The sequence below is a fragment of the Scomber japonicus genome, chromosome 15 (genome assembly GCF_027409825.1).
Source record: "Scomber japonicus isolate fScoJap1 chromosome 15, fScoJap1.pri, whole genome shotgun sequence".
NCBI classification, from domain to species: domain Eukaryota; kingdom Metazoa; phylum Chordata; class Actinopteri; order Scombriformes; family Scombridae; genus Scomber; species Scomber japonicus.
The window spans coordinates 15,994,203-16,021,022 of NC_070592.1; the positions used below are offsets into that span (position 1 = coordinate 15,994,203).

At 39.1% G+C, this 26,820-nt stretch overlaps 1 protein-coding gene across 1 annotated transcript in view; it reads right to left on the reverse strand.

Moving 5' to 3' along the window:
- atxn1a (ataxin 1a) overlaps positions 1 to 18,424 on the reverse strand; it is a 92,209-nt gene extending 73,785 nt beyond the window's left edge. The window contains exon 1 of the mRNA XM_053334472.1: positions 18,331 to 18,424. The gene's annotated coding sequence lies outside the window, so the exon portion shown is untranslated. The remainder of the gene's footprint in view (positions 1 to 18,330) is intronic.
- Between the last annotated feature and the right edge of the window lie 8,396 nt (positions 18,425 to 26,820).

The following is a 26,820-nucleotide window of genomic DNA, read 5'->3' on the forward strand; positions in this document are numbered from 1 at the left end:
TCAGAAGAGTCTTTGCATGGCCAGCCCTCAGGGCTGTGCTGACATTGTAATGACACTTTCATACAGTAATACTGAGCTAGTTGGGAAAGCTCTTTGTGGCTGGGTAATTAATTTTTCATTTGTTTTCACAAATGTTCAACTATCAGAGTTAAAACAAAGAAAATATGTCAGTTAAAAATAGCACACACAGTGATTTGTGCTTCTGTAATGCACTAAATATTTAAATATGTTTCTCTGGACACAGGTGAGTCAAATTTTAGAGGATAATAGTTATTATGGGGCTCACAGCACGACCTTAGGAAGTCACCAGCATACGTCATGAAGCACCATGAATGTGGCAGGTTCCTGCTGGCAGCACAGGTGCTTACATACACACACTTAACACACATACACACACACACACAGATACAGACACTTGGCCAGGACACTCACTGCAGGTACCCCCTCCCAACTCCACTGATATGCATGGCACCACACACATAAAGATGCACATGTGCATGTGCACACACACACAAAGCACAGGTGCTCACACTGCCCTACCAGCTGTCCCTTGAGATCCTGCTACAAAGTCTGATGACCAAGACAGAGAGGACAAAGGAATAACGAGATGACCACAAAGAGGACTGAGCAGTCTCCACCACTGACAGGTGTGTGTCCTGGACTGTGTGTCCTGGACTGTGTGTGTGTGTGTGTGTGTGTGTGTGTGTGTGTGTTAGGTTATGGCTTACTTCCAACATGCTGCACTGCCCTTAACCCAAATAAAGTCTGGTTATCTTTGTTTAACCTTCACTGCTAGTGCTGTGTGTATATTTATGTGCTTATGTGTTTGTATACCATGCCCTAACAGGCTTCTGGAAAAGTGTGAATGCATACGTGTTCATTTATATCCACACAATCACCAAAAGACAGAAAGAGTACTTGTTCCTCAAAAGATCTGATTACAAGCGTCGAATTACTTTAAGAGTAATGTGGCATTTCAGGTCAGCGTAGATGGTTCTTGTGACTTGAGGTTACATCACTGTTATGTCAGCCACATGACACATCATAAAAAGTTGTTCCCTCTTGCCTCAACAAAAGACTGACAACCAGTTATATAACCAAGGTCAGAGGGTCAGAGCAGCAAACACAGTGTGGCCACGCCCTGCCTGCCTGTTAGCATTCCATAGTGAGCTACACTGTCAATACCTGACAGGCACGAGATGTACAGCACTGCTGTCCTAGCTCCCCGGGCCAAGCTCAAACATGTTTAGTATGACCTCTCTGCTCACTGCAGTTACGCACAAAGAGCCACGAGACATGCCCCTGGCACATTGTAGTAAACAATAACAAATACTAATAGTAATGAGTTAAATCAGGTTGCCAAAAATTGTCAGTACCAAACTAACCATGATGGGTGCCTGAAGGATGTAAAATCACAAATGTTTGAGTTCATGTGAGGGAAAAATGTTAAGAGCGAGGTCACCCTTTTTGTTTAGTTTTGTTTCAATTATTTAATGGTATTTTACATTTTTCTGTAAAGCACTTCAGTCAGCTTCTGTTGTTTTTAAATGTGCTCTATAATAAATTTGATATGACTTGACCAAATCCCACATGATTTTGAACAGTTTGAAAGTGCAATATGTACTCACAAACAAACTGCATCTTGTAAGGAGCTACTCCCAGAATTTAACTCCTCTTTTAGTTCCTCCTATGACTCAATACTTCCAGGGTTTTAGTGCAACATATAACAATATGTGTTATATTGTTATATGTAGCTAAAACCCTGAAAGTATTTGAAAAATAATAGCTAGTCACCCTGCTGAGAGATGGTATCACCCAGAAATGAATGTCTAGTTAAAATTATATTATGCACATACATATTTCATATAAAATATTTCATCTGAAGAGAATTGCTGAAACTGGCTGCCCCAAATATATATTATATTGTGTTCCTGTCAAGTAGAGCAGTGAAGATGCTTGTGGCAGCTTGTTAGACTGGGCGTTAGTCACAGGGATGGGTACCATGGGGCTACAAAATGCTACAAGGTCATACTGAGATACACATTGTTGGAGGGGCCAACAAATAAAACGTGAGCTTACACAAACACACACACACCTCTTACCATAGAGATTAGAATTAGTTGCTGATGGCTGTAACATAATTAAATTTGACATCATTTCCTGCACTTTAGAGAAATGATTAATGTTGAATTTTAAGACTCATATCACTCATCCTGTCCTAAAGCAGAGGTCTGTTTTTAGTATTAATCCATTAGAATTGTTGCATATCATTTACAGAATAAATATTATTATTGTGTTTGTTTGTTTGTAGTATTTTGTTTATTGTGTTTGTATCAAAATCTGAGAAAATGCACAATTCAGTCCTGTGAATCATTGACAACAAAGAAGATTCAATGAAGGCAATGATACTGTGAACGATTCTGCCTTTCTATCTAGAAGAAAAGACACATGCATTAGAAAGTACACACACAGAGACACACACACACACACACACAGGGTAGTCTCGGGTCACGGAGTTCTGAGCACAATTTCTTCTGACACATACGGTACCAAAACCCCTCACCCACACTCCGCTTAACACAGATACAGTACACACTCGGGTACACACACAGAAGATGCACACACACACACACATACACACACAAACGAGTGCCCCGAGTGTCTATACATGATTAAAAGACTGAAAGTGGGGCAGGCGCACCGTTCTAGCTGTGTGAAATTACTGCAGTTTCTTTCAGCCCACCTCAAACACACATACACAGATACTGTACTCACATCCAACCAGGTCTATGTCCAGTAAATGTGTGGCTACATGCACACACTCAAACAAACACACACACGCATGCAAAACACTGGTTCACATTGGTTCAATAGTTGAATGATTCCCCTGACAGCACAGCAGGGGGGAAGAGAGCACACGTGCCAACTAGTTATTGGAGCTGGCCAGACAAGAGATGACTTTTATTTTTATTTTTTTTAAATATGTGTCCCTCCTTTCCATTCATCTTTCCCAAGTGAATGTTTTCCTGGATGGGATGGTGGACTCTTTTATAACAGCATTCTGAAAAACCCATATTAATTTATAATAACTATTGTGGGATTGTGATGGGCTCCACAGAAAGCTACCTTCTAAACGAGACACAACATATGTGAATAGGATCCATGAAATCCTGAATTGTATGTTACAAATCAGCTTTTAACTTGAAGTCATTAGCTGTGAACAAAATCTAGTTTTACTGCATTTCATCGCGCACTTGGATAAAAGCTTACAGTACTTCAAGTTTGTCAGCTTAATGCATATTATAAAATCAATAGAAAGGATTAAAAAATACCTTGAGGAATTGAAAGGCCTTATTGATGCAAAATAAGTGCTCACAACTGCTGAGATATTATATAGCATATTAATATCATAGTCTGACATTATATAGTAGCTCCTACTACACTATAATAGACAAGATATTTTAATCTCAGGGGCAGAACAAATTACTTTTTTGTTTTTTTTTGTTTAGGAGTTTTGCTTTGTTTTGTTTTTTTGGAGCAAAGCAATTCATTTAACTTCAGCATTTTTTTCTGTGCCCAAAACTAGACATAGGAACCCTTAATTAAGCTCTGGATATCTGTTCTCTTGAAGGATGGTCAGACTCTGAGATATTTTAGCCAGATCCAGCTCACACTGAGTCATGCCCCAATGTTGAGGATCAGGCTGGAAACCTTCTGTGACTCACACCACCTTGGTTTAAAGACAAGACTTCTTTTCTCTCTCTCCAGAAACACTGGAGTACTTACTCTGGGCTAAAAGAGCTTTAGAGTGATTGTCCCAATGCTGAAAACAACATGATATGCACCATCAGAAACAAAGCAAACAAAAAAATGTGGATTTGTTTTTTTGTTTTTTTATGTTGTTGTTATATATCTTTCTCCTTTCACTGAGAAAACTAGCTCACAGCTTCATAATTTTTTAACTATTTACTAAAAGTGATGGCTGAAAAAATGAGCCATAAATGAAAAAAAAGTGAGTCTGGTGCAAGTTACAAATCTTTTACTGTCTGTACAGCCCAAGATAATTCTCAGAGGAAACTAAACAGCCTGAGCCTAGCCACATTTGCTCAAAACCTTTCTTTTTCCATCTAGTGGAGCTTACAAACAGAAAACCATATAAATGAGTACAGGACACAAGCTTACTACTTTTACGAGGTATTATGAAACTGTGCCTTGGTTTTATAAGATTAGAAGTAAACAACAACAATATAAACCCTACAAATCTCTTCTCCAAAGCTAGACCAGAGGGGACTGAGCAGTATTACTATTGGTGGACTCTAATCATGTGTTGCGCTTGGCAAACACACTTAGGACGGAGAAAAACGTTTGCAAAAAGTTCAAATAGAAACCTGCAAATCCAGCAGCTTCTTAACAGCCTTGTGCAAGGTTTCCGAGAATTAGAGGTGTTTGTGAGAGAGGGGACTTGAGTTTCTATGTTGTGATTTGGGGATTGAAAGAGCGCTTTTGCAATGCAAATCTTTGAACTGGTGGATGTGTCCAGCTTTTGATTGATCGTTCTGATGAAAATGAGCGCTTCTGTTTCAACATAGGCACCAGATAAACAGAAAACGTTGGTTCAAAACCACAAATGATCACTTCCAGGAGAATTAAACACAGATAGCCTTTGTGTCATGTTGATAAAGCCGACAGTTGTTGTAGGTCAGCAGATATATAAACATGAAAGATACTCACACTTGCACCACACTAAAATACACACGCACAAAATGTTTAAACATAGGCCACTTGATATCTGTATTTCCATGTATGTATTCTCTATATTAGTATATGGACTAATAACCAAGCTGCAACTGGCTCATAAGGAGGTATGAGCCAGTGGAGCCCACCTCCAAAACAAACAGATGCCTTGTGCTCATTTACAAATGCAACATCTGGTGTATTAGCTGCAAGGTTTGAAAAATGCATGGCTGTTTCTATTGCAGTGACTAATATGTCAAACAATGTCTGCCATGTCTTGCTATACAAAGCCATTTTCATGCATAGCAACCATCAGTAGAGCAGTAGATCAGAACAGTAGTCAACCACTATTAGGAAACCATGACTAAAATCGGGGGATGACGTGTCATCTGGCTTTAGCTCTAAAGATGAACATGTCCACATTGACTACACAGTTCTTAAATATCTCATTAGAATAATCAGCAGCATCGAGTTCAAACCAGTTCACTGCTGTTGTAATTGATGTTGCTGTAAATCCACAAGCACAGCATTAGCAGATGTTAGCGGATGTTTAGTATTACAGTGAATCACAGTGGCCCTGGCATGTTTCAGGGTCACTCTAGTTCTAGGGCAAAGGTCATAGAGTTCAGGTCAGTTTGACCAAGCTTTAAAACTAGCAGTGTGTGTGTACACACTGTTTGGCTACTGGGTCATCCTTTCCTAAAGAAGGATCTTTCATTGTCTCATGTCCAAGAACAGAGAAACTGTTAATGGTGCCTTGTAGATTCATCCCACAGTATCCCAGACCCTCTCTACCATTTAATTTCAAAAATGATATGTCAAGCAATAGAAATGTTTCAGCCAAACTAATATGAACCAGGCACAGAACTGTGTAATTACTTATTTAGCCCCTATTGAGAGAAAATAGACATTGGAGAAATCTACAAAAGAAATCTACAAAAGCAATCTACGAAATAGCCTCCAATTTCATCAGCAGTGGTAGTAATGAATCATCAATAGGGGTCCAGTCAACTCAGAGATTATTTTGTTAACTTTTACTTTCCATTCCCTTCTATGTTAAATTCATGTCAAATAAAAGTATATTACATGCCCTCTAAAAACCATACACATGATTACATTTAATTAAGACTTTTATCTGATCCTGTCTGATACAAATTATTACTACCACTGTGTCTCTGGAAGAGTAATATTTTCCACCCTCAAATCTGATCATTCAGGAGTCAGTTCTAAGGAGCACATTTTAATTGCACTGCCATTGGGAGATGCTATATATTCATCATCTACAGAAAATGGAAGCTTATTATTATTGCACAATCAACCGTTAAGGGTTTTGACTGAATTTTTAGCCAAGTGTGCAGTTTCAGAGAAAAAAATAGTGTAATGTCTATACTGTAAGTCTAAGTGGGCTACAGTAATGATGGCAGTTATGACAGGTGCATTTTGTTCTTGTTTGGTGTCCTGGAACAACATGAATTTTGCATGATGACCCCACCCTTAACCTAGATGCACACACAAATTCTCTCCACCCTCTCTCCATACCCCCAGTCCTCTTACTTTAAGTAAATGTAAATGGTTAAAAGGATCACACCACCCCTGTACACTCACCCCCCCCCCTCCCCCTCCCTTTCAGCAACAGTCTACAGTTAGGTAGCATGTCCTGTCAGGTTGCAAATGCACTCAGCTATCCATCTCAGGCTGCCCCCACACTACGGAGGTAATCGCTGGCAGAGCTAATGGCACGTCATGTGGCATTAAACCAAGCTGACTGGGCGCTCGCCTCAAAAACTAAAGCACTGAGCTGAAAGGGGGAAGGGGGAGAAAAGTATCTTTTCAATCAAAAAGACTGTGTATTGGTGGGTTTTGAGGCTAATATATGGTGGGGGGTCTGATATTCTTTTTAGGTTAGTGGTCAACACTACACATCTGAACCAGTCAGGTGTTGTGGAAAATGTACTTTCACAATATGTAACTCTTCCGCATTAGAATGTCTGAAAATGACTAGACTTATGTTATATATTTTGTTGAGTTGTGTATTTATATTTAATACATCCCAAATGTTTCCAACAATATTCAAACCCAGAGAAATCTGTAATTAATTGTAGTTAACGGTCCATTTTCATTTGGTTGTCTGTCAATGGCGTCATATCCCCTTTACGCATGCATCAGTGTTGTGGATGTCTGCCAGAAGCATAGAAGAAGTCATAAATTGACATTTTATCCAGTTTTAAGGCACATTTTTACAATACATTTCTTAGACTTTAGTAGTTTTTGACTATATCTTTTAAATGGATGACAGATAATAGTAACTGTATGTCTGGATACACTCACACACACACACACACACACATATATGTTTGTGTATATATACACACATTCTTTTTTTTATATTACTACAGTAACGGCCCAAGAAGAAGGCACGCACACACAAATGGTTTTAAAACTCTGATGCATCACCCCCGCCTGTTTCTGGGCCAGGAAAAACCCTGGTGAAGTCCTGTCATTTTATTTGTTGGGCTATTAATCACTGTTATGATCTTATAATGTCTATAACACCTACACTATGACTGAATCGAAATAACATCCGAAACCTTAGACCATCAACTGAAAATAAGTTAACATTTGCATTAACGGAATAGAGTATTATGATTGACAACCACTAGGTAAAAAGTGTGGCTACACAACAGTAGCATGGTTACGTTGGTAGACTGTGAGACCATTGAAATACCAGACAGACTGCATACTGTACATACATATATGGACAAATGTGTTTTTTAAATTACAGCAATAATGGTCATACATTTCCTTTCTGCATGGGTTACTTGGGGTGAGACATATGTTTAAATGACACCTATCTACCCTGTAATGATGATTCATTCTAAACCACCTGACACTCTAACTGTGGCTTATAATAGGGATTTGTAATCTGGTAAGTTTACAAGTTCCCATAAGAGCCATTAAAAGCTATGGAATGTGCAAAAGAAGAAACAGAGTTATTTTGGTCTGATGAGGATGCCTAGTAATTTCCCATTAGGTGAATTTTCTTCTCCTACCACAGGTATTTTCCCTGGGCAAGCCCCTGCGGATGGGTGTGTACACTAGCATACGCACAACTGCAACAAGTGTGTGTGTGTGTGTGTGTGTGTGTGTGTGTGTGTGTGTGTGTGTGTATGTGTGTGTGTGTTATGTCCATGCAAATGCCTGGTATGAATTTGTGTGTGCTATGTAAGTTGTGTCTAGAAGTGTGAGATTGATGTGAGTTGTAGGATTGTTAGGGGTGGGTATTGTTTACCCAAATACAAGTACCCCTTAAAGTGATACCAATGCCAATAAAGTACTTCATTCATAGAGTACTTCATTCAATACCTTTTTTCCCCTGCTTCATTGGATATCCATCATTTGAGTGGAAGCATTCAGTTGTGTTAAATGACACCAGTCCTCCCCATCTAAATGACTGTATGGGTTGACTGTATGGCTTGGAGCTGCTGCAGTAGTGGGCCGATCACACATCACATAAAATCAAAGAACGCTTGCAGGAAATCCGTACGAATGTTTTTTTTCTAGATCTGAGTACAAAAAGAATTGAATACATGTATTTTTTGACTGGAGAAGTTTTGATGCTACACTAGGTTATTGGGTTGCCTTAAAAGGTATTGATTACCAATATCCAGCCCTAGGGATTGTGCATGGATATTTCTTTCTTGTCTGTCTACTGTGCAGTCTGTGCATAAAGGCATTTGATGGTCATCACCTTGCCATGTTACACACTCTCTGATGAACACATAAGCCAGAGCTGCGGCAGGCATGAATGCATACTCGTGCACTAATCTACCTAACTAAATGCATACATAGACACAGAAAAATACAGTGATTATAGAACATAGGTACATGAGAGTAACAGTAACATTTCTTTAACTTAAACCCTGTATCAGCATTGCGCTTTTCAGAGTAAAAGAGCAAGACGATACTGAATTTTCTATATTTTATCAGGGCAGTACTATACACAATACTAGACAAAAATGAATTCCATTAAGCACTGCCATATTTATCTCGCACTGTAGTCACTACACTCAGAGCAGGAGTGATACCACCATCTTAGAGCAAGCCTGTGTAATTTATAGCTTCAATTAAGCGGACTCTCCTCCGCCAACAATGTATACAATCCTGTTACTTTCAAGGGGTGATGAGGTGCTGGTCACACTATAGTATCAGGCCACTGGAGAAATTATGTGAGAATGTAACATCATCTAGGATTCTAGTCTAATACAGTGAAATATAAATGGAGAAAAAAGACACTCTCCAAAGAGGCCTTGATATTGTGATTGGGGATGGACTCATGGGGCTCATGGGAAGGCAGGGAACATCCTGGCTCACTAGGTCTTATCTCTGTCAGTAGTGTTTTAGCACACCTCCCTGACTGTCATAGCCAGATGTCCCTGTTCCAATGTCATGAGCTTACTACATAGCTAAAGGAAGGGCCAGAAATAATAGCCAGTCAGTCAGGCAGCCAGCGAGTCAGTGAGCCAGACGTGTGTCCAGAAAGCTTGTCAGCTAGCTAGCCTGCACTGTCAAGCATCCAGCCAAATGTCCAGCCAGATGAGGCTGAGCTAAGGCCAGCCAGCCATCCAGTAAAAAATATGAACTGGCCAAGCCACAACTACCACCAGCCAGCCAGCTAGTGCAGACAGACAGACAGACACAGAAATCCAGTAATCCAGCCACGCATCCAGCAACTTGCTCTATTCAAACCACACCAGCTTTCTCAGAGTGGAAATAGTTTCATCCTTACAGCATTACTGTTTTAAATATTGCACGTGGTTTAGTTGCACAGACTTGTCTCAACCTGTCCTCAAGTGTCCACCCACACACACGCCTTACCATATGGTGACTTGAGTCCCTTGTTTTCATACACGAATCCATCCATTCAATCAACCCACTGCACATGCCACACCATGAACCATCAATTAAATAGAGAGGTAATTGTTGTGAAATGTTGTTTTGGGATGTATGGCACGGACCCTCCCCATGCTGCCATGTGCTGTATCTTGACATCAGCATCCTAAGGAGTAAACAGTAGTAATGGAAAGCCAGTTTGTGCCAAGAACAACATTGGTGAAGGGTGGGTTTTGGTATTCAAGGGATTGTTTTTATCACTGGCCATTTTCCTGTTATTGAATTCCTCTCTCTCAATGCATATCCTCCTGGCTCAGACTTAAGTCATTGTTGATACCCACACTCCCACCTTACAGCTGCAGATCTGGGGGCTTCATTCCCAAAAAATTAGAATGAGGCACCAGTAAAAAGGGGGTTTATATAGAGGGTATAATGTTTTAACTGAAAAGCACATTTTTCACAGATGTACAATGACAGGCACATAATAGGCCCTTTCAAGACAAGGCTTGTATACTTTGATCCAACATAAAACAAAATAGCTTATCATACTCAAGGTCAAAAAATTGTATAATTTCAGCCAAAACTAGAGGTTTAATTACAAAGATATGATAGACTCTAGCCTAGCAGCAGAGCTTTAACCTAAACAGCTGTCAGGTTTTTGTGGGTGGGAAGCCAGTGAGGGGTTATGACATTATCAAAGCAGTAGCGACTGGCTGCTCACAGTGCAAGATACAAAAGGTACATTTGGTCACAAAGTGACTTGCAAGAACAAAATACACAAAGTGACTTGCAAGAAAACACACTGTCAGGTACTTCCTCAGCTTTTGTACTCAAACAGACATAATTTCATTCAGTCTTTTTGTGAAAGTAGGGTAGAGTATGTATGGCAGGGTCACAGCAATTTATACTGTCATCAGCTGCCTGGGCTATAATTTCTAAATGTCACGCCTAAATGGACACAGCATGTTGGACATTTTATAAAACAACATGGACAATTATTTTCTTTGCCAGCTCAAAGTTAACATTCAAACAAAACAGTTTAATATTTTCATTATATTACTTATATATTTACACTAAACTCTTTAAATACATTTAAATAAGTTTCAAATCACCCCAATGATTGATCCGTCACTTCAAAAAGATTATCATGATTTTTACACAGACTATATGTGTTGATATGATGCAAATGTTAATAATTAACATAAATCTGTGCTTCAATATACTGTATATGTATAACCCTAACTCCTATGATTACTGTTTCATCTCTCTTCCTCATCACTATCCAACTCTCTGTGTCCCAGGGTGTCGGCTTATCCCTGTCCCAGGCCTGGAGCTCTATGGGGAAGAAACAAGTCTGCAGGAGCTGTCTGACTGCCAGTCAGTGTCAACTCTGCTCTGTAATCCTCTACTGCCTCTGATAAGGACAACAGAGCTTGGTGAAGAGAAGAAAACGAAGAAAAGAAAAGAAGAGAAAAGAAAAGAAAAAAGAAAGCAAAAGAAAAGAGAAGAGAAGGATGTGTTTGTGTAATGTGTATGTATATGACTGAAAAAAATACGAGGGCAAGAAAATGTATATGACACAACAAAATGTTTCTGCAGTAGGGAGATGAGTAGAATATTATTTAGAGAGAGGACCTGGAGGATAACCATTTAAGCAACAGAACCAGATTTCAATCCCAACAAAAAGTGTAGTGGCTTTGTCACCAAGAGAGCCACAGTTGAAAGAGCTTAGAGCCACTGCTCTATTATAAACTATATAATACCATTAAACACAGAGCAAATAACTCAAACCACATTTGGATCTCCTATAAAGGGTGTGCTGTTATCAGTTAGGTCCTCCCTCGTTTAACTTGGCCCTCAAAATACCAATGCTTAAAATCCTCCCCTCTCAGCCAGGCTTTGCTTGGAATATGATCAAATATGAATCAAGGCTTGAGAGATCACAGGAGGAGCATGCTGAATTAATCAGTGCATGATAACCTACATGAGTTATCACATTTGATGTATAACTCAGGCACAGAGATGATCTTACCTGATTTGAAGAGTTGCATGAATTCAAACTTGTAGCCTGAGAGCTTGTTATTTGCTCGCATGAGCAATCTGTCATAATCTAGACCGCTATACACTCCAATCCTTTTGGCCTTTTACAGCAACCTGCCTAGTATATAGACAACTGTATATCATGTCAACCACACTGGCAGGCATTACAGGTCTAAAGCCAACACAGGGCTGAGCTAAGTCCCAAAGCTAGCTTCCCTTTTTCACATGGCTATCGAGCCATGCAGCAGCTTATCGACCAAACAGTGTAACACAAGTTTGTAGGATGGCTTTAATCCTCTCTACTCCTATTTTTCTTACTCTCATCTTTGTCTTGCTTTCATTCAGACACTGAGACTATCTTGGTCATTCAGAGGATTGGTATTGATCAGATTGCCACGTTAAGATAAAGACGGTAAGGATTGAAACAAGGTCACAAGGACTGCAAATATATTCACCCACTCTAATGTTAACACACAGATATACAAGTACAACATCAGTGGTCCCCTCTGAATGTCTTGATTGAATAATACATTTAAAAAGTACTTATGGGTCTTCAATATGTACAATATCAACATGCAGTGATTCACAAGACCATACAAACTCTCTCATTGAGCCTATTACCAATTAAATGTTTTCATTCTTTAGCGATGAATTGCAGATTCAAGTGGCTGCCCTGGCATCTATTGAACTAGTATGCTATCCCATACAGAAAGCAGACTAAGAAGGACAAGACTGTGCACTAAGCAATAAAGACACACACACACACACACACACACACACACACACACACACACACACACACAATTGCACACAGTGGAATGTTCTTTCACACAAAATACAAAAAAACTCTCATTGGTGCGCTTTAAAGGCAGCACTCTGCGTGTGAGTGCGTCCTTTCTCTTGTGTGCATGCACGTGTATTCTGTGCGATCATGAATAGAACAGGATGAAAGGAAAAGCTGAAAAGGTCTGAGCGCACTGCATGGTTCAACCAGACAGCTCAATCTCTTGATCTGCCCCCCCTACCCACCATGCTTTACTTTTTCTAAATCATTTTTCTCACACACACTTTTTTTTTTCTCCCACCGGTAGCTGCTTCTCTTTGGCTTTTTTGTCTTTTCCCTACATTTCAACTCACCTCCTGCATCCCTAACTACCTACATTGCTGTTCTTCATTATGTTCATTATCAGGCATCAAACATATGTGTGAAAATGATATAAAACAAGGATAGATCAGATCAGAACATCAGGCAAGTGGGAAGAAAAACAGGAGAACAACGTCTAATTGATATGCTGAACATCATGTCTTGTTCAAGCACACATTCTTAAGACCTATAATTTGTGTGCAATTTGTTTGTGTGCGGTTATCTCAAAAGACAGAGTTGGTGCAGCTACATATTGTGTATGTATGTATGTATGTTCACATTATTATAACAAAGTGTCTGTGTTTGTTAAGGCTCCTGAGAGTACATTTGCAATATGTATACATGAGAAGTCAATGCTGCAGCAGCAAATAAATAAAGGGGTAAACTCCAGCTTGTCTTACCTACTACCTACTAGGTATACTGTATCCAAAGCATATTAAATGAGCACCAACAATGTGATCCCCTGTTTCCTGCAACATACACTTTTGTTAAAACTGCAAAAATATCACATGAAAATGTTAGGTGCAATAGTTTGTTTATGACTGTTTATTCTTAATGCAGCTTGTTTTAAATACTCACATGCATACCATCATTTGGCAGAGGACAACATTAGCCATTCCAAAATTTAGAAGAGGAATATTGTGAGAAAGTGTGCTCATCCATGTAAACTATAAATGCCTTGAGGGATCTGTGTAAATGCTACTTCAGAGTTTGACAGGTTGGTAAAAGGCTCTTATGTGTGTTTAACCTCCAATATGCCTCTGCTTGAAAAGTGTCACCTGTCAGAGTAATTCTTTTGGAAAATATTAACAGTAAGTACTGTTGTTCCAACTAATTTCTCAGTAAATGTACATAGATACACACACTTGTTTCAACCACTGGTCAATTCATCTGCCCCTCCCACCCATCATTCATGCTGCCTGTATTTGCAGGTTGGAGCATACAGCCATTTCTGTCACTTTTTCATTTAGCTGTGAAATCTCCGCCCAGTCATTACCTGGAAATCTCTCTCTCCCTCTCCCTCTCTCCATCAGGCTCTCTGTCTTAGAAACACACATTCGCTAACAAACAATCTTCCTCTTTTCCCTTACATAGGCAGCAAATTCCAGAGACAAAGACAAGACTTAACAGACTAGCATGATCTAGCAGATGTGTGTATTCATGTGTGTTTGAGTGTGCAGGTCCGTGTGCACATATGGTTCTGACAAATGAGCCGAGCTCAGTTAAATGGCTTGTGATTAGGACACATTGGCTTCTAATTGCCTCTCATTACCATTTGAAAGTGAGTGGCGGCTGGAATCAAAGGCTATGGTGGCATTGGTAAAGTGCATGTGTGTGTGTGTGGTAGGTGGGTGGCACAGCACGCCTGTTTCACACTAGCATTAGAGCACAATAAAGCACTATAGTTTGGTCTTTCCTTATCACAGAGTCTTTGTGTTCATGATGAAATCTAACATGAAAAATATTCAATCTGCTGCTCCTATGGATCAAATCAAAATCTTTGCCACTCCGATCTCAAACTCCTTGTACTTCAAGCAAGTGGCCAACTACTCCCTCTACTGTTCCCTAAATACACTGTTTGCTTATTTCCTTCTCACTTAGCACTCCTTAGTACATCTAAAATAATAAACATTTTAGCCGATAACACTCATCACCTGATAAACTAAACTGTACTACACCCTATTTGTACCTACCTTGTAAAGGTCTGTCTATTTTCACTCTCCACCTTTTGTATTAACCTCTGTCCTCTGGTCATGTACTCATCACCCTGAAGACTTCCAGGCTTTAAATGTCAGTCCACATCCTGAAGGAGCTGACTGGTGACAGTAGTGAGCTCAACTTTTGTTATCCAACTTTAACTTTCTTTCTAAAATCCTGGTTTGCACCTTTTCAACGCCCACCATCAAAGCCATAATTTACTTCATTTCAATCTGGATATTGCTCCTATCGAAGCACTCAAACTGCCCTGCAGTCGGCACTGTTACACACTCCATACACATTCTTCCCACTCAGTAAAAATAGCATTCAATAAACAGTGTGTTTCATTAAATCATCCAAAAGCAATTACTCTCTATTTGGGTATACAATGCTGCACATTTCTGGTGAATCTCTTTCATTTCACACTTGTTTCCATTACGACCAGGAACTCAACCACCATGGTGTCCCACCAGGATAAATACTGGGTCCCCTTCATTTTGTCATCTAACTCCTGCCTATCATTCCTAATTGTGACCATGAAAGACCATTTCAGCTTAATCTATGAATGTATAGGCCAGGCGGGCGGTGTACAATTACATATTAACTTCTGCTGCTGTCTCATCATGGTGGTACAGTATAATAAAATTATTCACAAAAATATTTACATTTTTGCTCAGTTCATATAAAGTATCTACCTATTCAGGAAGCTAAATGAAATGTCAATAAAGAGATTATGGCAACAAGCTACAGCTTGCAACAATTGACCAGCTGCTTTTTTTTCAGGTTCACAGTGGACAAAATGTTTCACATACTACTACTGTGGTATGTCCCACAGTATTGCAATGGAAACTATCGCAAACAACTAGTGCAACCTTGAGCAATATTAGACTGCCATCACCCAGAAACCAGCGCAGCAATACAACATGTTATTGTAATACCCATGTCTGACTAAATACCATGAAAAAACAAAACCAAAGCAACCAGTCAACCAATTCAATTCATCAGTTACTGAATGTAATAGCACTGAATGTTCAACATAAAAGTGTGTGCTCACATCCTTTACCGCAAACAGAGCATCCCAAAGTGGTAGTCATTACTATCAAACTGATGTTAGAGGGAGCGTCTTCAACAGCAAAAACAGAAAATATCCTAAAACAATCTATAAAACTAGTTTTGTGGCCAATGAAAGCAATTTAATTGACTGCAGACATCAGTAATTGATCTGAAAAAAAACATTAAAGAGCCATTGGTTCATCTAGTGGTGAGGTTGCATATTGCAATTAACTGAATATGACAATGAAACTCGTGAAAAACACAGAAGGCCCTCTCTTGAGCCAGTGTTTGGTTTTGTTCTGGGTTACTAAAGAAACATGGCAGGTTCTGTAGAAGAGGACCCGCTCCATATGTGGATAACTCCCAATTAAAAATGTATTTTTTAAGGTTTTGTTTATGCCCCCCCCCCCCCCCCCCCTATGAATCCTGCTCAGTTGTCTGAACTGTTCCATATACTAAGTTGAGTGGGAATTTGGGAAATTAATTATGGATTGCTTCATCCTGATGCCTTTGCTTGCTATGGGACATTTACCAGATTTTATCTCAGTATGATCTTTGTTGCTTGAGTTCCTTCTTTCAGTGAGTGAGTCTGGTGTCTGGTGACTAGTCATTGCAAATTCCCAACATGGGCAGAGCAGCTGCTGGAAAGTAAAGAAGCAAATACTGTTAATACTGGTAAATATGTGTAATGATGGCCTAAAAGTGATTAATTTATATATATTTTAAGCTACTATTAATGGCAAAAAAGACAGCAATACATCATGTAGCCCAGAAAGTTAGTGACAGCAATTCTTATTTTCAGGTGTTTATACACAAACTAAAATAAGTATAACTTTATATTCCATTTCTGCCAAGTCCATTCTGCTAGATCCACCTAAATGCTTCACACTGCACCTTTAAGTGTGAAAAATTGTTGCTTTGCCTATAATCCAGCAACATGTTTGCAGCAATCCATCCTAGATGACACACATTTAATTTATTGTTGATACCAATTTGTTTTTTAAATTATTGGAGCTCTAATGCAAAGCTATTCAACTATCAAGCATATCTAAACTGCATTCTTAAGTGGCTAAGTGTGTCCTGTGCAGCTCTACACACAAACTAATATTGTATCAGCAGACTAACAGCTTCTTGTCTATTTCAAAATACTTGGATCAAGATGAAGAATGTGATTTCTACATCCCTGAAAAAAAACAATATCAACATTTATGAAAAACCTTATCAAATCACTCTAGCAGCATAATCCAATACATATCGATATGGATGTTCCAAAATGCTTCTTTTTTTGACATTTTGCTAAATAAGCCAATAATATTAAACACAACAGTTCCTGTTCAATTAAAGAGCTAGAGGCAATCATAAAAGCATTTTGTAAGTGGCTTTTGAGCAATATTTTGACAAAATCACATGTTTTGGGGTAGCTGAAATTTGAATAATACGGCACAACAACTCAGATAGCTTTTTATTAAGTTTTTATGGAGCTGGCAAAAAAAAAAAGAGTGAAATCTTCCTTTAAACTATAAACATAACTTAAATCAGTTATAGGTTGTTGGACTGACCTAACAGGGAGTATTTGGTAGGCCTACCAATTGTATAGTATGTATACTAGTTTATTTCTATTAAGTAGTAGTGGTAGCACTCCTCAGACTGATTAACTCATTCATTGCCTGCAGCTACAGGACATGCTTCAGATACAGTCAACAAGTTTGTTCAAATCACACATAATTGTGGACCGTCAGGGAAAAAATGAACACCAAAAGTGTAAATGTTCAGATGGTGGAGAGAATCAGAGCTTTTCATCTTCGGCACTATTTTGTCCATCCACTTATGTTTCATTTGGATGCTATAATAACTGCATAATGTGAGTGAAAGTATAGGCTACTACCACTTGGGACGCATAGCCTACACTGAGTGCAACTCCGAGGTGTAAACAGAGTAAAAATAGCCTGTTATCACAGGCTTCCCTACAGTCCCGTTATATAATGGTCCAAGCTAGGATGAATGACATCACGGGTAGTCCAGCAATCACAAACCGTATGTCCTTTACAACCAGCTGGTAATGTAAAACACTGTGTAGTAACATATTACATTCACAACTATAAATACCTTGTAAAAACAGTCGGAATATGCAAAACAGATGTAACTGCGTTTGCGCTAATAGTGGACAAATTACTGTGGTTAGTTGCTCTTCGTCTCTTTTCGTGTAAAGAAAACACTTCCGCGATGGTGAAACGTAGATAAAAATGTAATGCTTGCCTTTGACAGTCTTTGTCACTAAGAGAATAGTTTAAAATAAGGCATATGCGACTTAAAGCGACGTCACTTAGCAGTTTATGACACTGTTTTGTGCTTTTAAAAAGTCTGCAAAGAGCAAATGTTTAAGCCGAGGTCGAGTGGCGCAGTTACTGGAAGTACGGGCGCCTGCCCGACACCAGCTCGCCCGGCGGACGCGCTCCTCGCTCGGTCACATTCCAGCCAAACCTCCGCCCCCTTCCGCCCCACTTAAACACAACTTTGCATTTACGTTGCGAAATGACAAGTATATACACGCAAGCCCCGCACGTCCTCGCACTGCTTGGTCACTTAAAAAATAGGTCAGAGGGCGAAGTTAACATTTTCCAAGGCTTTGAAGTAAACCAGAGCGTCAGCGCCACCCTGCCCATTTGTTCCAGCCATTTTCTCTACACAGCTCCAAAGGAGAAAAGTGGCACGGTGAAAGCAATGGCGGGCTGGTGAGACGAGCTCTGAAGGAACAGTTTTGGGTGACTTACTGTAGGGTGTAACGGGCTGCTGAGTTTGTGTCTCTCCTTGTTGCCAGGGCTCCCCTGCTCTGCTCCGGCGCTGACGGTGGAAAGCGTCTCCCCTCCTAATGATGTCTGCAGCGCGCAGCTAGTAGCTCTCTGCCCCCACCTTCAGAGAGAGAGAGAGAGGGAGGGAGGGAGAGAGTTCAAAAATGGAGCAGTTTGTAAGCTACTCATGCAAAAATACGAGAGTTTGCTCGGAGCAGAGCAAACACAGACAGAATTACAAGGTAAGTTCACTGACAGCAGGGCGTGAGAAAGCACATATGTACACACGCTATTATTGGCTCATCTGTGGGATGTAATTCATAGGAAACTGCAGGCTGCAAATTCCATACCAAGTTAGTGCTACGTCATTTCTTTTTACTCAGCTACATTTATCAGACAACAGGAGTCACTTTGCAGATGAGGATTCCGATTAGAATTAGCTCCACTTCAATAATATTAAAATGTTGCACGTTGCATAAAGATAATGCATCTCCAATAATGTATGAACACTGACAGGGGCCATTCTACTGCATAATTGGTAGTCTACTTTTCATATTTTTAATCAGAAAAGCTTCTTAATACAGAACACATATTGGTAAATTTGGTATTTTATTTTGTAGTAGGCTATTGGTGCTTTTACATACAGTAGTAATTGAATACTTCTACCACTGAATTAGATTAACTTTATTGATCTTATGCAGAGTATCACAGCAGCAAAAATAATAATATTGTCAGTAGACTATAGTAATGTAGCTCAGTAACCTTAAATGCTAGAATATGCATTAATGTACATCTATTAAACACAATAAGATATAATAATATAAGTAAATATTGTATACACTTAAATATATTATACAATGTGTATTGACACTCAAAAATGTAATTAATATGAGTATTCAAGATGTATTTGAGTCTTATGTTTAATATCAAATTCTGAGGGTAACATAACTTACATGTACACAGCACATAAAATCTTTCAAACCAAAAACTTTTGTCAGATAGCTGCTGTCAACAGACTAGATGGTCAAGACAGGCCTTTCGAGGTAGTGAGCTCAAGATCTTAGATAGAATCAGATCAGCGTAAGGGAATGACTGATTGTCAGCTGACAGTGACAAGTTGGAAAATCTCACTGTCACATACACAACCACAAACAAACACAATCATGCAGTGATACTAGAAAACATGTTTATTTATTCATGACATGATTCAGTTGTTTAAAATTCACTTTAAACCCCTTGGATTTTATTGGCTCTAAGTAACATTTTGACACTTTAAAAAGCTTGTGAGGATTAACAGTTTCTTTGACATTAGTGTATCAACAAGAATTCATAAAAACAACAAAATGAACTATTGTTATAAGTTCTTAAATTATAGTTAATATTAAAGAAACACATATCCACATAAAACTGTTCTGTTATCAGAGTTTTTGTTTTTTTATTTTCTTGACCCCTGTGACCCCGTCCAGATTTATCAGTGAGCAGTGAGCACCTTCGCCTCTTCATCACAGGAGAGTGATACTTGACACTGACCATGAGCCGTACGATGCACGAGGCAGCGGAGTGACAGACGATCTGGGATGTATCCCGCTCCCTGCCAGTCATTCAATAAGTGGCCTATTGTCCAGCACTCTATTGTGCCCTTGTCACATGTACACCAAACAAAGAGACAGAGAGGTAGGCTGCCCGGTGTGCCAGGAGGCTAGCATTACATTCATGGCCTGGATGCATAGAAATGAAGACACACAGTCTGGTAGTGAATGGACTTTGATATTTGAATGGAGACGGGAATGAAAGAGTTTCAGTTCATAGCATAGAATGTGTTGCAGAATATGTATATTTTGTATTATTAGAATATTAGCATGCTGTTTGTACTCTATCTCCGTTGTCTTCCTGTAGTGTCACCTTCACATTTTAAATTAATTTTATTATTATTTTGCATCAATCACCACCCGGTCCTAATTTAGATATGCTGTGGGTTTGCTAAATATCTTACTAGCCCACAGAAGTGCATGCATATACTGTATATTTGCATACACACAAGCTTGTGCCTGTACCAGTTGTTACTCGCTCTTTTCTTACTTCTCTGCGTGTGCTTACAGGTATACACCTACTCGCACTTAGTTGGTGAATAAAAGGTTCCACATCAAATGCTCCAGGTTGGGCTTGAACAATTGAAAAGGACCGCAGGTGCAGGTAGAAGAGGTCGGCTCAGCAGTAGGCTGTCAACCATTTGAATGACTTGCACCATTCAGAGTACAGTAATAATGTGTGTGTGTGTGTGTGTGTGTGTGTGTGTGTGTGTGTGTGTGTGTGTGTGTGTGTGTGTGTGTGTGTGTGCTACAAGGCCCTGACGTGCTTGAGGAATAATAAAGAACTGCTCCCAAAGGAGTAGCAGATTTTTAGAGGGTTAGGATACTCCCTAGAGATGTACCTGTGCTCTGTGTAGGCGGTGTGAACAGTATACACTCAGGTACAATAAAGTGTACCAGGTGTGGCTTGTATGGGTAGAGTCTTGAGTAATGGAGACTGGCTGTTTAAGCCTGCATACCTCTATAGCTATTTTGTGAGATTAAATGAGTCATACTTTAAATTTCAATTCATTTTTTTAACCATTGTGATTAGGGTGCCAACTTACATATTAGACATAATATGAAAATAAATGTCATCAAGGGTGACTCTCTGACCTATTATAAAATATGTTCTTATTTTTAAAAAAAGATGAAGCTGAAGCATTCACCCAAGAAAGATCAAGATCCACTTAACTGACGAGTGTACACAAATAAGTGATTTGACACAACACATGGGATATGAACAAGTAACACACTACACTTAAAATCCACAATAAGCTAGATAAATAATTAACCATCCTCTGGAAACAGCTCTTAAGGGATTTAAAAAGATTTTACTGGTCATCTCTACTTTACTGGACAGCAGAGTAACAGAGTAAGGCATTCAGGCATTCAGAAAATCACATATTCTTCATATGTATGTGAATTTTACTATTTACCTGTTCAGCCAGCATGGAAAAGATCAGGCTACTGCATTGACACCTTCAGCTCTTCTCTGCAGAATCCAAACATTTTCTCAGCAAAAGAGGAACGCTTGTCTCATACGCTTTGAAAGCAGCTTTCACTTCAGATTTTGAGAGTGGTCTTCTGCTGAAGTTCTCTCTGAGTAAACGGGGATAGTGTGTTTTTCTGTTGCTCACTGCCCCCCCTTTTGCTCAAATGGGGAAGTGTTTGCAAGTTTCAGGGCCAGATCAAAACCAACATGCAAGAATAGGTGAAAGGTTTCAGTTTTTATACTGTAAAGTAGTTTCAACCACATATTAATATACAGTGTTCAACTGTGACACAGAAAATAGTTAACAGGCGAAACATTTATGTATGAATGTGTACAGTATGCTTTTCTTTCACATCTCGCATTCAATTGTTTTCCATCCCTTTCCTAATTTTTCATACAATGCACTGTGCTGTAGCAAATATATTGACGCTTCTAAGCCACATATGATATCTTCATTATATTCTAAATATGAAAAACCTCAAATCCAGTTTCTGCATCAGCCAAATCTGCATGTAACAATCACAACCACAGTGATATATCTCCTTTTCACACCACCACCCTAACAACCAAATTACAACGGCTTAAAATTGCCCTTGCAAGTATAATCCAACAGTGAATGCCTGCTATCGGCTAACCTGTTCTCACACACCTTCCCTATTCCCACGACAAGGGAGAAGGAAGTAGGGAGGATTAGGATGCAAAGAGAGTTCCCTAATCTGTGTATTAACAGCAGCCAATTGAATCAAGCTGACCAGGGCAGGCAGATTTTGGGGAGTAATCTGCAGTGCCTTAATGTGATCTGTAAAAATCCACTCCTAATTGTAATGGAGAAAAAATATTCTTAGATTGCTCAGTTAGACATATGAGCATGGTGTGTATGTAATGTATATTCTCAGTCATATATAAATGAATCTCATTCTCACATAGTCTGTCTTCTTCTAGTCCAAGCACACACACCGGCAAGCACACAGTGTGGTTATGCACAAAAAAATCTGACACTTGTATAATGCTACATATCAGAAATGGCATTACATATATAAATATAAAGACCAATGGAAGCACCTACACCGGCGAAACCAGGAAATGTGTGTGTCTTACAGCCAAGCTCCTTTTGTATGAAAAAATAATTGGCTCTTAGTTCTGGACCTCGAACTTATTATTAGACTGCTGCCTTTGTAAATGAGACTGCACTATTACAGGGACACAAGAATGTTTTTGATTTATTATACAGACTCCAAACTGTGTTTTTACCCTTTGTACTTTTATTGTAAAGAGTAAATCATGATTTTGGTGTCATTTAATACCACTTTCACTCCTTATTGTAATTCTCCGCATAAGGTGTTGACTATTTCTCAAATGGGATGTCTGGGTCAACCTTCTCTCAAATAAAAACACCGTCCTCTCATGTATTATAAAAGAAGATGTCTCCTCAGCCATCTTTTTCAGTTTAATAGGGGTTGAAAAAATGCCTGAGCCACTCTCTTCCCACTAAGCAGTGACGTTAATTATTGACCAGGTAAGGGAGGCCCTCCAACACGCTTTTATACACACACACACACAAACACCACAGCGCACACACACAAACACACTTGCATACAAACAGTGATGAGTGATATCAGGACAGGCCTCTATAGTACATAGTCACTAGCGAGAGGTCAGCGAGGAGTCAGCTGGATAATGGATGAATTCGAAAGAGGCAGCCGACAAATCTGTAGCGCTCGCCTTACACCCCTGCCTGTCTGCCTGGGTGCCTGATTTTCTTTTCTGTGTGTGACAGTGCAACTGTGTTGGAGGAACACAGAGAGAAACTGTGAGTGAGTGAACCGCTTGTTTTGCAATGTGAGTGAGTTAGAGTGGCAGACAGAAGAAGTAGATGAGCGAAAGAAGGGAAAGTAGAACAGAATGTCCCTTTGATCTATTGTGAAGGTGACGTGAGCTTCCCCTCATTTCAGCTGACTGTATATGCAATTCATTTTGTCCCATTTGCTTGAAAATTGGTAACCTTCCTGAGAGGTATTATTATACTATATATTGATTAATTGAATAATAACGTACATGAAATGGACCATCCACAAGCATATTTGTTTTCTGCCGAGAGTTAGATGAGAAGGTCAGCAGCCGGTTAGCTTAGCTGAGCATCGAAACAAGAAACAAAATCCACCTCCCAGCACTTATAAAGTGCACTAATATACACATCACATCTCATTTGTTTAATCTGTTCAAGACCTGAAGTGTAAAAACAAGAAGTTTAGTTGCCAGACTATTTCTTGACTGCCCAAGCACTCTCATGTTTGTCTGTTTTCATGGAAACAAACATGAGAGTCACATCACTCTTCTCATCAAGCTTGCATGAGACTGTTTATCTAGTTTAACTTGTATCTCATGAAACAAGTTTATTTTCCAAAATGTCAAATTACACATTCATTATGAAGAAAACATGGCAAAAATTGCTTTTAGACTGTTGATCCAAATGATCATGCTCTTTTTTCACTATTTCTACTAAATGAACAGTTGGGTAATGAGAAAAATAACCAACAGATTGATCAATAGTATAAATATTTGTTAGTTGCAGTCCTCTGTTAGCAACTGTCGTCAGGAAGACGGGAGCAGACTGGTGCAAAGGCCCTGTCTTACCACACTGATTACAATACAGTACATCATGGTCATTGATCAGTATTGCTTCTGTGGTTTCACCCTTTGACCGTCATCATTAGCACCTTCCATCATGTCCCTCCTCTGTCCTTCTGCCACCTCTCTATCTTCACCTTTTCCTGCTTCCCTCATGCTCCCAATGGTCCTCGACTTCTCTCCACATTCTCCTCGTATGTCAAGATTACTTTTGCCTCTTCACACCTCAGAGACTACTTGAGGAACAGCTAGGCCATCAGTGTTTTTGTGAGGGTAAAGTTGAGGATGAAACGTTTGGTTAAGTTTATTTAAGATAAGGAAGACGTAGAGTCACACCCCAGTTATGCTCAGTCATTTCACTGGAGTTATCAGGGTCAAGTGCTTCTACTCTCTCTTCCCCCCTCCTCTCCCTTTTGAGTTCAATGCATTCAAGTGTACCAGAACCTTGTAGTAGGGGTCTAATTTAATAATAGGACTTGACAATGTGCTTGCTGTCGCGGAATGCAAATCCCCAGACTGTGATGCAAACTTCTTTTTTTTTTTAAAGCCACTCTGCTTGCTCTGTAATCTCAACCACTCTATAAGACTTCCACTAAAGTTTTCTGACTGCTGGGCTCTTTAAGAGCGATTGGACATGAACATCCGCCAGACGCTCGATTTCAAAGCTTTTTAAAACATTTGAATCAATAAAGTTGGTGTCTCATCAACATACTGCTTCCCTGGATGCCTGACCACAAGAGGCCCAATAACATTGTCTGCGAGACTATCAATTAATCTTTATCACTGTGTCGCTCTGCATGTCTATAGTTGTCTCCATTAGTGGAGAAAAGCTCTCTAAGTGAGGTCCTCAGCATGAAGTCGCTGGCTGTCTGCTTATGCTGAAAGACAGTGAACCTTCATGTTTGCATGTGACAATGTGTGCTTATGTGCTGAGTGTGGAATTGTATCATATTATCATATTTCCACTTATTCTTGGTATGATAATCTGTGGAAAGTGTACTTGTTTTGTTTTGTTTTGAATTTTGAGGTGCCTAACTTAAGTATTTCCATTTTTAACTGAATATAAAGTAGTTTGAACTATTTCCACTTCTAGCTATAACCAGACAATGCAACTCAGACATTGATGCATTAGTATTATCTAATGATGCCATATATAATAATATATCAGTTAGTGCAGATTAGAACGAGTACTTTTAAATACCTTTGGCTGCTAATGCTTAGGTACTTTTACTTAAGTAAAGGAGCTGAATGCTTCTTCCCAGGGTTGTTTCTGTATATATTTACTGCACCATTTGAGGGCCAAACACTTGTCAGAGTAATGTGACAGTTTCTCCCAAAGGCCTGAGCCTACAGTTTGTGTTAGCTAATTATTCACATACAACATACATTTTTTCTCAGCTTTGATATGAGGATTTCAGCTTTGGATGAATAGATTACTATAATGATGTCTTCAAATGAGAATACAGAGTTAATGATTATACATCCCACACATGTCTAAATTCATATTGATAGAAAAAAAAGATGTCAAACATTCAAATGAGCTTTTTCAGAAAATTCATAAGAATTTCCGTTGCTGAGTTGTTGTTTTTCTCTATTACTTTCTTCTTTTTTCTATTCGGCTTAACTTGTAATTTCTATTTATAGATTACTTCCTCTTTAATTTCTCAGTTCTGAGGATTTTTAATTACCCGGACTCTTTTAAGTGTACTAGTTTGAATTGCATAACACATCTGAAGCCTGACCATGTATCATTAGCTGGCATCAGTATCCATAGCTGGATTTGTTTGGCATGAAGCTGAAACAGTGGATATACTCACTTGCTTTCCAAATAGCATGCATATTTCAGTCATGTATTAGAAATAAGGGTTTCTTCTTGTGAATGTGTGTACATGCATGTGTTAAGCCATGCTTTAAGGCATAATGCATGTACAGTAAAAAAAAAAAACAATATTTGTTTTCAAATATCATCAATATTCAATAATTACCTGTATATAACTAGGACAAAGACACATTTCAACACATGCTCAAACATGCTGGTGCAAATTTAACATCCTCCTTAACAGGTGATTATGAAATGATGTACCAAGTTATGGATTGCAAAGTCTTCCTTCCATGTTGTTCAAGATGTGCCTTGAAATAAATAATGTTTGACTAGAGACAAAACAAACAGAATTGTGATGGAGGAAAGAGTGGCAATAGTGATGAGTCAAACTGAAGGGTGACACTGCAATGTGTAGGAAAGGATAAACTGCAGTGCAAGGGGGAAACAGGAAATGATGAGTCATAAGAGCAATATTTTACTGTAAATGTAGGTTAGCAAAAATGAAGGGGTTCTCATTTGTTTTTAGATAGTCACATTGTTGCAAGCTACAAGCTCAGTTAAGCTGAAAATGAAGGTACAAGTAGTCAAACCAGCTAGCACTGATGTAAAAGAGTAGATTTTATGTTCAGACATGCACTGGCAGTACTGAAACAACTTTTTCATCACGGACAACCAAAGCAATTGAAAAGCCTCATGCATACATGCAATGTTTCATTATTACTAATTCACAGTTGCATGGTGTCATAGGCAACTTTAGTGTTATTATATCTGAAACATGCTTGTCTCTTCAGTGCATTTATATATTGTATGTTCTGTATGTTTAGGTCACTGTCATTAATGAAAGCTAATGCCTGCATGTTAAAAAAAAGTAATATGCTGTATCTTGATCTATGCACTCTGTTAGGTTATGCATGCATCTGTTATGTCTGCGCGTGTGCATGTATTTGTGAGTGCGCTTG